Here is a 10,733-nt window from a genome sequence, read left to right on the forward strand (position 1 = left end):
TGGCTCCTTCATAACCAACCAAGGCGGTAGATTATAGGGGATAAGTATGACAGGCCACATACTATAGTTGTTGTTCATATTCCCAAAAGATTAAATCCATCTGTAGCCAACCCCAACCTTACATTGCGAGGTTCAAGAGCAAAATCAGGATGTTGCAAATCAAACTCCTTCCACTCTTCACTATCAGCGGATGCCTCATTATCCCATCATCCACACGTTTGTCTATATACCATCTCATGTCCTTAGCTCTTTGGCTTGACATGTACAATCTTCTTAGTCTCGGTGTCAATGGAAGTAACGCAATACCTTGTGAGGAATCTTCTTACCTTGAGTACGTGTATCTTTGTACCTAGGCACCTCACACACCGGACATTTATCAAGGTTTTCATTTTCCTTCCAAAATAGTGCACAATCATTTTGCATGCATCTCTATGCTCATATGACATGCCTAAGTCACGTAATATCTTCTTTGCTTCATAAGTTGACCTTGGAACCAAGTTACCTTTCGGTAAAACTTTTGTCAGCAATTCTAGCATCATATCAATTCCCTTATTACTCAAGTTTGTCATTACCTTTACATTCAACATCTCAATAACAAACTTCAAAATACTATAATCAGTGCAACCCGGATACAACTCACGCTTCGCATCTTCCTCAAGTTTGTCAAAATGACGTACCTCCTCATCTTCAATTGCATTTCTTGGTTCCCCTCTAATTCGGTCATCTACCAAGGCATCGATACCATCCATATGATCACCATCCGACATTTCATTATCATGAATATTCTCATTCAATACATGAGCTTTCCATGATGATACCAATTAATGTAAGATTGCATAATTCCACGATGAAGCAAATGGGTACGCACAGTTTGAGGAGATTGTCGATAGCAATTCACACAATGCATACACGGGCATGGAATATTACCACTCAAGTCTAAAACCGCTCTTGCAGAATCAATAAATGCATTGACCCCTTCAATATATGGATGACTTAATCTGCCATCGGGTTCTTACCTATTGTCATCCAACTTTTATCCATGTTTGACTACAATTATAAGATGAATCCTACTTTAGTAAAATAAGAACAACGCATACATAATGTATTATAAGTATTGAAATCGAATAAAGTAATATTCATCACATCTAATTAATAAGTTTCATTCACATTTGCAAGAATTGAAAAACACTCCCAATATGTATTTAAACCACCTTATAACACCATGCAAGCCACCCGCTTGCTCCAACACAACAACCCACCACAAACCAATCACAAACATCACAAGTATAAAGTGTTTATAAGTATTGAAATCGAATAAAGTAATATTCATCACATCTAATTAATAAGTTTCATTCACATTTACAAGAAACTAAAAACACTTTCAATATAAATGTAAACCACCTTATAACACCATACAAGCCACCCGCTTGCTCCAATACAACAACCCACCACAAACAAATCACAAGCATCGCAAGTATAGAGTGTTTATAAGTATTGAAATCGAATAAAGTAATATTCATCACATCTAATCAACAACACTCATTCACATTTGCAAGAATTGAAAAACACTCCCAATATGTATTTAAACCACCTTATAACACCATGCAAGCCACCCGCTTGCTCCAACACAACAACCCACCACAAAACCAATCACAAACATCACAAGTATAAAGTGTTTATAAGTATTGAAATCGAATAAAGTAATATTCATCACATCTAATCAACAACACTCATTCACATTTGCAAGAATTGAAAAACACTCCCAATATGTATTTAAACCACCTTATAACACCATGCAAGCCACCCGCTTGCTCCAACACAACAACCCACCACAAAACCAATCACAAACATCACAAGTATAAAGTGTTTATAAGTATTGAAATCGAATAAAATAATATTCATCACATCTAATTAATCAGTTTCATTCACATTTGCAAGAAACTAAAAACACTTCTAATATAAATGTAAACCACCTTATAACACCATGCAAGCCACCCGCTTGCTCCAATACAACAACCCACCACAAAACCAATCACAAACATCGCAAGTATAGAGTGTTTATAAGTATTGAAATCGAATAAAGTAATATTCATCATATCTAGTCAACAATACTCATTCACATTTGCAAGAATTGAAAAACACTCCCAATATGTATTTAAACCACCTTATAACACCATGCAAGCCACCCGCTTGCTCCAACATAACATACCACCACAAATCCAATTTCCAACATCACAAGTATAGAGTTTTATAAGGTTTTCAACTAAAATTTACTTACTTTGCTCAAGCTAAGCTTACAACTTTCAGAAAAAATCCAAAGTTATTGTAAACAATATGTATTTAGCCTGCAAAAGAAAAGTAAAATTTATAAGTACTTAGGGCATATAACTATTTATTTTCATTATGTAATAATAACACTACATTGTTTTATCCTCAATGTTCAAAATAACATGAATTTCTAAACTCAAAATACTGTACATTGAAAAATGTACTCAAAAAACTAGAGTTACAGTATCCACAACCTGGCATTGCAACAAAATACTATAACTATTGAGTTTCTGACATAATAGTACAATTTTGCCATTACCAAACCAATTAATAACATTGCTCAAGGACTGTAGCACACCATTCACACCACAATTACTTAAGGGGGAAAGCAAATAAGAAATTAAATGCAACTAATTGTGATTCAATAACTTATTTGTTCTTCACTATAGAAGACCAAACTTTTATCATGCAATCCAATGAACTAGAGAACAAATACTTATCCAATGAAGTAGGATATCAAAAAAGTAGGCTAGTAGAGTATTCTTAGCAATGCCCAGTAGAATGGTTAGTGTATTTTCTAGGTCTCAAATATATCAGTCCACTCTTTCAACTAAAATTTACTTACTTTGCTCAAGCTAAGCTTACAACTTTCAGAAAAAATTTAAAGTTATTGCAATCAATGTGTATTTAGCCTGCAAAAGAAAAGTTAAATTTATAAGTACTTCAGTCTTAAAAATGATTCTCTCATAAATTACTACACAAACTCATAACTTACACATGTAATACAGTTAGTGTTTACACCAATCAGAAAAGTGATGAGGGCAGCACTCCAACCTACATCAGAAGCAATGCCCAAAGAAAATCCTTTGAGTGCTTACCATATTCAAAGAACACAACAACAGATTGGACCTTTCCAAGTAATTTATCACATTGGGCATAACAAATAGAGTTTATATTCCATAACCAAGATAGATGGGATAGCTGTTATCATGTACTGAACTCTTTAAACTACTTAATAATAGACCCATAAGCAAACAATGAAAAAACCACAAAATTTATTAAAACTGTGAAATATCTCAACACTTAAACAATGTGCAAACCCAAAAACCCCTTTATAAATCACAATAATCTACAGCTATAAATCCTCACATTAACATCTAATCTTCAAGTCAACTATAAATATTCATTTAATTAATGCATAACCCTACAACTACAAACAAAAAAACAAACAAAAATTGTTTTATCCTGCAAACTAAAACAAAACACAACAACAATACTCATAGGAAAACATACCGTTGATTCCAATCCTTGTCTTCCCACCAGTCCTTGATCATTTTTAAAGAGCTACCAAGTAGGACCAAAAAATGGAAGTTGCATTCTTCTGCCTTGAAAGTTGTGATAAAACTTTTAATTAAAGATACCAAGAACTGCCTAACCAAATTCGAAAGTATTCATACCACTTAACAACACTATAAAATTTTCACCTTTTTTTTTTTTTTCTTTTACCAAATTATAGAAATGTTAGCTCTGAATCCTCCATTACTATTAAACCAAGTATTTAGATGAACTAAACAAACAAAGCAACAAGGCAGCAGACGAACTCAACAAACAAAAGAATAGTAACCCAACAGCTATAATATGTGATCTATTATGTAACAATTTTTGTAGTTTGGCACTAATAAAAATTTCAATCTTTCACTTCAGAGAGAAAAAAAAAAAAAAAAAAACTATGTACATCACCCACCAACTATTAATTGACTTATGAAGAACAACAAACACATAACATGTGTAATAGGAAAATCATTGAATATACAACCAAACCCCTATTTCATATACCGAGTAACATTTCAGACAAGTAGGAGAACAACAATTGATACGTATACTGTTCAAGGCCTTTAAAACAAGAAAATTTATCATTTGTAGAAAAATAAACATAAAAGTGAAAAGGGAAGGTGAAAAAATAAATAAATAAAAAATAAAAACTTACCAATTCCGAACAAAGGCCACGACGAAAGGGAGGATCGTCGCGAATGGGAATCAGCGTCGCAAATGGTTATCGAAATCGTCGAGATCTTCTCGAATGGGAATCGTCGAAATCGTTGAGATCGTCGCGAATAGGAATCGTCGAGAACGGGATCGTCGTGAATGGGATCGTCGTGAATGGGTTCGGCGAAAGGGATCGTCGCGAATGGGAACGGCGTTGGGATTGTTGCGAATGGCGTCGTGAATGGGTTCTGCCCTGGGATCGTCACGAATGTGAAGCGTCACCGGTCAGAGCAGAAGTGTCTCCAGCGTCTGAATCGTCACAATCGGAAGCCAGCTAAAGCGTCGCTGGTGTCGCGATGGGAACGGCGACAGTTTGGCGACGAAACGGCAACGGTTTGGCGACAGTGACGGTGGGAACGGCAACGGCTTGTGACGGTTTGGTGACGGTGACGGTGGGGACGGCGACGGCTTGTGACGGTGACGGCTTGTGACGGTTTGGCGACGGTGATGATGGGAACGGCGACGACTTGTGAGAGAGTGAGAACTTAGTGTGAGAGGGTGAGTGAAACAAAACAAAATGAGAAGAAAATGGGCTGAATCTGATTTTAGTGTAAAAGTTATAGTGACGACTTCTATTTTCGTCACTATTAGTGACCTTTAGAGACGAAATTTAACTTCGTCGCTGATAATATACCGATTATGCCAACTTTTGTTTTTAGTGACGACTTATTTTCGTCACTATTTGTGACATTTAGTGACGAAATAAGTTTCGTCACTAATAGTATTATTAGTAGCACCTTTAGTGACGAACGTTTTCGTCACAAAAACTTAAACTTTTAGCGACGAAATAATTCGTCGCTGTAGATAAATTTAGTTTGGCGCCTCCCTTTTCGTTTGGCGCCTGATGCTAACCCAACATATAGCGACGAAATATTTTCGTCGCTATTGCCCACTTTTAGTGACGAATTTTGGTTTCGTCACAAAAGGAGCTAGAATTTGTTACACTTTTAGTGACGAATTTCAGTTTCGTCACTAAAGACCCAGGCTTTGTTAAGATTTTTAGAGACGAAATTCATATTTCGTCGCTAAAGCATACTTTTAGTGACGAATTGTGATTTCGTCTCTAAAAACATGGAAGTGCAAACTATTAAAATTTTTAGTGACGAATATTTTTCGTCACTAATTCTTCCTTATAGTGACGAAATTATTTTCGTCACTAATACTATTCACAGCAATACCTACAGTGACGAAATATTTCGTCACTAAAAATTTCAACTTTTAGCGACGAAATATTTCGTCACTATAGATTAATTAAACTCCCACCAAAATTTCCCACCATTGGCTCCCATTTTTCAGATCAAAATAGCGACGAAATTTATTTTTCGTCGCTAAATGTTATAATTTTTTTCATTATTAGTGACGAAATTCATATTTCCTCACTAAAGCTATTTTTGTAGCGACGAAAAATATTTCCTCACTAATTTTCGTCGCTAAAAATACATTTTGTTGTAGTGACAATTGTTGGCTTCCCTCCATACATGCTCAACGCAAATCTCCCACTCCTTGTTGAGGAGCAACCTGCAGTCAAACACCAAATTAGAAAACTCTACAGGAACCTCAATATTTGTGGTCAACCATTTAGTTGCCAGGAGGGAGTCAGTTTGAAGAGTAACCCCCCTATAGCCTCTGTTCCAAGCCAGCAAAAGTGCACTCCTGATGCCCCATAATTCAGCCATGGTGTTATTTGTAAAGCCCAGTTTTAGCGAGAACCCCCATAGCCAAGACCCAGATACTGACTGGGCTAACCCACCTGCACCCGATGGACCTAGATTCCCTCTGGAGCTACCGTCCGTATTTATGGTGATATGAGGAAATAGAGCTAGGGTCCAACGTATAACCCCCTCCACATATTTTTGTGAAGGAAGGCTCGGTATTGTGCTAAGGAAAAAAAAACTCCGTTGCATGAGAAAGAGCATTGCTCTTCAGCTTGTCATGAGTAATAAACCTCCCCTAAAAAATATACGAATTACGACCTAACCAAATCGCCCAGATCGTGAAAGCAAACACTATGCACCATGGAACGTAGTAAAAAACACTAGGAATGGAAAGATTGACTTTACACCAAGACTGGAAGGGAAGGATAAAGAAATTTGGCACTAGACACGATTGGCCATACGATAACCAAATGTTTTTAGCGAAAGCACAGTCACGTAGAACATGCAAGGGAGTCTCTATTTCCTGACACCTAGGACAGAGTTGAGTAGCATCTGTTGAATGAAAGAGAACGATGGATTTGGTGGGGATTCTATGGTGTGCACATTTCCAAATAAAGATCTAAATTTTAGGGGGCACTCTCAATTTCCAAACCCAGGACCAAGAGTGAGACGGTGGGTCCAAACTAGTCCTATTTACTAAAGCTTGATGTGCAGACTTCACAGAACAAACACCCGAGTTGTGATTCCAAATAAGAGAAACGGGGAGAGATGACTGAATATAAGGGAGAGGCAAGGCATATAAGAAATTGGTCACCTCTAATGGCAGGCTAATACTCAAACAGGATAAGTTCCACTGGTTGTTTGAATCAATCAAGCTATCCACCCTGTAATCATACTCCTGGCGCAGTAATAGGCCCTGAACTAGACTTCTAAGAGGGCCCAACGGCAGCTAAGTATCAAACCATAGATTTATACTACGACCATTTCGAACCACCCATCTAAGATCCTTTTGGAGTAAGTTTCGACCCCTGAGAATAGCTTTCCACACATGTGAGCCTATTATAGAGTTAGTGGTAAGGAAAGAAGATGTATGGCAATATTTGTGGTTGATGAATTTAGCCAAACAGGAGCTTGGATTAGACCAAATCCGCCAGGCCTGATTCATTAAAAAAGCTTCGTTATTTTCTTTTGATTTCCTAATCCCCAAGCCCCAATGCATTTTGGAACGAGTAATAGTATCCCAACCACTATATGAAGGTGTCTTTGATCCGCTATATCCCCCCATAGAAATTCACGGGTCACCTGATCTATTTTGGCAATAATGCCTCTGGGAAGGATTGTAGTTTGCATAGGATAATAAGTAAAAGGAGATAAAACTAATTTAATCAAGGTAAGGCGACCCACTTGAGAGATTAGTTTAGATTGCCAAATTCAGACTTCATTTTGAACTCTATCTAGGATAGGTTGGTAGTCACTCGTAATTTTCCTCTTAGTGAGAAGGGGCATACCTAAATATTTCCCCAAGTTGGTTACTATAGGCATCTCTACTCGCGAAGCTATTTGGGATTGGATATCCATAGGGGTATTTCTAGAAAAGAAGAGCTTGGATTTAGTGGAACTACAAATCTGGCCTGAGAGTTGACAGAAATGGGAAAATATACTAAAAAGAACATCGCATTCTTTAACAGTTGCGTAAGCAAAAAGAATGATGCTGTCAGCAAAAAGGATATGATTGAAATCAATAGGTCGTCTACCCACCCGAATAGGTTTCAGCTGTTTAGTATGTAGAGCCACATCTAACGATAAGGAGAGGTGGTTTAAACACAGAATGAAGATGTAAGGCGATAAGGGATCGCCCTGTCGAATGCCTCTAGTAGGTTGAAAAGTCGGACAAACCTTGCCATTCCAAACCATAGAAATAGAAGCTGATGTTATGCAGGCCATTATCAAGTCTATTATGGATGTCGGAAACTGATAAAAGAGCAAGGTATATTTGATAAAGGACCATTCTAACTTGTCATAAGCTTTATCTAAATCTATTTTGGTAGCCAACAGGCATGTGTTGCCCTTCCTTTGACTAATATAATGAATTAGTTCTTGTGTTATAATATAATTATCCGTAGCTTTACGACCAGGGACAAAACCAGCTTGTGACAGATGGATCATATCAGGAAGAAAGATTTTAAGTCTAGTAACCAAGATTTTGGTAAGCAATTTATAAAGGGTATTACAAACACTAATAGGCTGTAACTGAGAGACTGATTCAGGATTGGGGACCTTAGGAATTAGAACAAGTTTCACCCATGTTAAATCCCCTGGAATACGGGAAGAAATAAAGATTGTTTGAATAAATTTTGTAACTTCCCTACCAACAACTTGCCAGTTATTTTGGAAAAATTGTGTGTGAAAACCATCCGGCCCTGGAGATTTTAAAGGGTGCATGGAACAAAGAGTGAACAAGATTTCCGACTCACCCAGAAAGCGACCCAAACTATCCTGGAAATCCTGGACATGGAATTCCGAAGAAGAGTAAAAAGAAGTTGGACATGATATCTCATCACTATTGCTCGATTGGAACAAGCACTTAAAATGATTAATCACAAACTCATGGAGCTGTGGTCCTTGTATCCATGTATCGTCATAATTTTTCAAAGTAGCAATGTGTTGCCTCGCTCGTCTAATTTTGGTTTGAATATGAAAAAAATCTGGTATTGGCATCCCCATAGGAAAGCCATAAAATGCAGGACTTCATTTGCCACAACAAGAACTATTGATATAAAATGGTATTATATTGGTTAATTAGATGTTGCTCTAGGTTCAATAAAAAAGGATTAAAGTGACGACTCAAAGCCCTTTAGACCCCCAACAAACGGGCCCGAATACGCCTCTTATTATGGCCCACCTGACCAAATATCTGAATGTCCCAGTTAGATAGACAGGTTTGAAGGTGAAATATCTTTTTATAAAACTCAACAGTAAATTGGGCCGAGTCATGGACATGCGTTTCATGGTTGGACCAACAATTTGCCACTACCTGATGGAACAGAGAATGTGTTTGCCACATAAGTTGATAAAGAAATTGTTTCATTGGTCTATGCGGGTCCCACCCCTCTGTGGACACCATGATTAGGTGATGGTCAGAATGTAGCCTCGGGAGAGTTAAGCAATGACCCTTTGGAAATGCCAATTACCAGTCCGCATTACTGAAAGCCCTATCTAAACGGTCTCTAATATGGCGACGCCAATCCCAGTTTTTGTTAGTCCAAGTACACCTGGGCCTACTGGAAGCAACTTCAAAAGGACCACACTTAGAAAGGCATGAATTAAAGGTCAAAACACGTGAGGGAATAAGGGGACGGCCACCTAGTTTATCTGAGGAATTTAGAAGTTCATTAAAATCACCCATAACCAACCAAGGAAATCTAAAATCTAAAGCAAGAGATTCTAAATGATGCCAGAGAAGGAGGCATTTATGTAAATGGGGAGAAGCATATATAGCCGAAAATAACCAAGGGAAGGGAAGAGAAGGTACCCTGATCAGCATGGCCACACTCTGATCCGTAGCTCGCACAACATCCACATTGCACTGACGGTCATCCCATAGCACCCACAAACCACCTGAAAGGCCAATGGGGTCCACGCGGAAGTGACGAGGGAGCCCCACTTGCCCAACAACATGTTCTGCTTGGTTTCCACTAATTTTAGGTTCAAGGATCACTAAGATCTTCCGGACTGTTAGCATTAATCAGATCTTGAACATTCAGATGGAACCGAGCATTTCCAGCCCCCCTAACATTCCAAGTCACTATCTTCATGGAAGGAGATTGAGGATTTGGAAACGGGCTCAGAAGAGGTGTCCGTGGGGAGGAGGGACCGCTCTGTCCCACTTGCGAGTTGGCCGAAGATGGACGCAACACACTCAAAGGATCCAAAAAGATCTTGTATTGTGGTGGCAACATCACTCTGCCCAGACAGGATATCACACTGATGGTGATAGTTTTTAGCGCCTCGGGGAACCGAGTGATGACAAGCATGTTGGTTTGCGGTTCCACTGAAAACATAAGCTTGTTCTTCGTTAGGTAGTTGAAGATAGGATAGGGAAGCACTTCGTTTCCAAAGGCTAGGATATCTGGTGCATGGGATGGTAGGTCTCGTGATTGAGCGGAGACCCTTCTTACGAACCGACACCGAGGATGAAGGTGACGAGTACACTCCGGAGAGGCTACAGGGGAGGGGGGGTGGGGGTGACGGTGGGATCACCGCTTGGTTCATCACCCCCCATTCCTGAGAGTGGGAACGGGGCACATCCATGCGAGTAGGGATAGTGCGAGCATGCCATTGAATTGGCGTATTGGGAACGGGGCACAACCGCTTTAATTATCATTTTCATACGAATGTTTTCTAAAAGATTAGAATAATACATTTACATCTTTCCAACATCATTATATGGCCCAACCCAATACGTACTACAATGTTACATATTTCCAACAGAATTATAGGGCCCATCCCAAAGAGTCTAGGACATAAGTACAATATTACATCTTTCCAAAAACAGCATTATATGGCCCATCCCAAAAAACATACTCGCCGCACGCTCACAACACCCATTATTAGCTTCTTCACTTTTCTTCCTTTGGAAAATAATTTGATAAAGATATTTAAACTTTGGCCAAAAGTTTCCAAAGGCAAAATGGCAAAAAAAGTTTAAAGATTCAGCTGAAATTCAGTTCGAGGTATTGCAATTTATATGCAGCAATGAATTTG

At 38.5% G+C, this 10,733-nt stretch overlaps 1 long non-coding RNA gene across 1 annotated transcript; it reads right to left on the reverse strand.

Moving 5' to 3' along the window:
- Positions 1 to 439: 439 nt before the first annotated feature.
- LOC136069968 (uncharacterized) lies at positions 440 to 3,655 on the reverse strand. The gene is made up of 3 exons (XR_010631165.1): positions 3,562 to 3,655; positions 2,279 to 2,345; positions 440 to 1,047 (listed from the first exon to the last, which is right to left on the reverse strand). It is a non-coding gene; the product is annotated as an uncharacterized LOC136069968 (long non-coding RNA).
- Between the last annotated feature and the right edge of the window lie 7,078 nt (positions 3,656 to 10,733).

Source organism: Quercus suber, unplaced genomic scaffold (genome assembly GCF_002906115.3).
Source record: "Quercus suber isolate HL8 unplaced genomic scaffold, Cork oak 2.0 scaffold_200, whole genome shotgun sequence".
Lineage (NCBI taxonomy): Eukaryota > Viridiplantae > Streptophyta > Magnoliopsida > Fagales > Fagaceae > Quercus > Quercus suber.